At 36.9% G+C, this 1,607-nt stretch overlaps 1 protein-coding gene across 1 annotated transcript in view; it reads right to left on the reverse strand.

Annotated features, from left to right (window-relative positions):
• The window catches only part of FMNL2 (formin-like 2), a 215,798-nt gene that overhangs the window by 128,788 nt on the left and 85,403 nt on the right, over nucleotides 1-1,607 (reverse strand). The gene's annotated exons all lie outside the window — the stretch shown is intronic.

Here is a 1,607-nt window from a genome sequence, read left to right on the forward strand (position 1 = left end):
TGCTTGAAAAAAAAAAAAATTTTTTTTTTTTTTTAAGAATGGCTGGTTATCTGAAAACCAGCTGATGCTTTCCATCTAGTAGATGGGTGTTTAGACAGTGGAGATTGCTGTGAAGAATCTGTGTGTGGGTCTAATTACAAACACATGACATACCTTTAAATGCAGGTATGAACAGTGCTGAAGACAAAAAAGAAATGTGAAATCCAATACAGCCTCAAATAAAAACAAACCCAGAAGCCTATTAACTGAGAGTGCAGATGGTAAGTCAAGGTGGCAGAAAGAATACTACCAAATCATGCCTACTGTAGTTATGTATCATAGCTTCTGTTCCTCTCAGCTTGTCTTTTCCTCTTAAGCAAAAGAATATAAAGACCCACCCAAAGAATGTTTTAGTCTAAGGATGGAATACAGTCACTGTTTCTCATTCCAGGGGACAGGACATTATCAAATGCTTTAGAATAGTAGGGAAAAAGTTTCCTGTAGATCAGTTTCAGCAAAGTTATAGATACAGATAAACAAAAACAAAACTTGTAAGACAAGAATTGGTATAAAATGTCAGGGTAATGAGAAACATAAAACAATAACCCATAAAGGTAGATGATTAGGAAACAGTTCTGATCTTTTGTAGGCTAGTATCTTACACTGAGGAGTAGAAGAACTCCCTCCCAGTAACACTACCTTTCCCCATTGGTCCTGTGTGATGTCACTTTGGGAAAGCTGGTTTTCAAGTCCTATTATGATGCAGGTAAAGGGTTAATCACAGCAAACCTACATAACATGCTATTCTTTTCCATTATCCCTGAAGTTACTTAGCCTTTCCGTAATTCCATAAATACTACTCATGATTTTAAGATTTGCAGCAGGATATTATTCTGTTTACAAAGTATAAAGATTAGCCGTTTTGGACATAAAGGAGATAGATAAGAAATATCCTTTAGAAGATCATGCCATAAAGAGTAGGATTATCTTTCAGAGAACAATTTTCTCAGAAGAACCTGTGTGTTGGTTTTTCTTGGTCTATTCCATATAATGTATGAGAGGCATCAAAGCTATAACTCAGCAAGCCAGTTTCAGTTAATACTTTAGTTTCTGCCTCTGTAAGGTAGGAATAATTATAGCTTTCTCCTCACAAATTCTCAGGGAAGTGATAAAGATTATGAAAATAACATCTGGTTAGGTCTTGGGGACTTTTTGGAGTAAGTCATTATAAAAACAAGTGATTGTTTCTGAAATAAAATATGAGGAGTAAAAACTCCACTAGACTGAAATGTCTTTCAGTCCAATTAAATATATGGTATTATTTCCTCAGCCTGTGTGTAAGCACATATCTGGACACACTGGATATTGTAATGTTTTTTGATCAAAGGAGGAAATATGGAGAAGAAATTATCTCATTCTAATGGGAATGTTCTAAGAAGCTCCAGTAATGTAGTGGTTATGAGTTGGGCTGCTAACCTCAAGGCTGTTGTTAGGTGCCATCGAATCCGTACTGACCCATAGTAACCTTATGCACAGCAGAACGAAACACTGCCTGATCCTGGGCCAACCTCACTACTGTTGCCACGCTTGAGTCCATCGATGCTGCTGCCACTTGGCCAATCCATCTC

The sequence above is a fragment of the Chrysochloris asiatica genome, unplaced genomic scaffold (assembly GCF_000296735.1).
Source record: "Chrysochloris asiatica unplaced genomic scaffold, ChrAsi1.0 scaffold00012, whole genome shotgun sequence".
In the NCBI taxonomy this organism is placed as follows: domain Eukaryota; kingdom Metazoa; phylum Chordata; class Mammalia; order Afrosoricida; family Chrysochloridae; genus Chrysochloris; species Chrysochloris asiatica.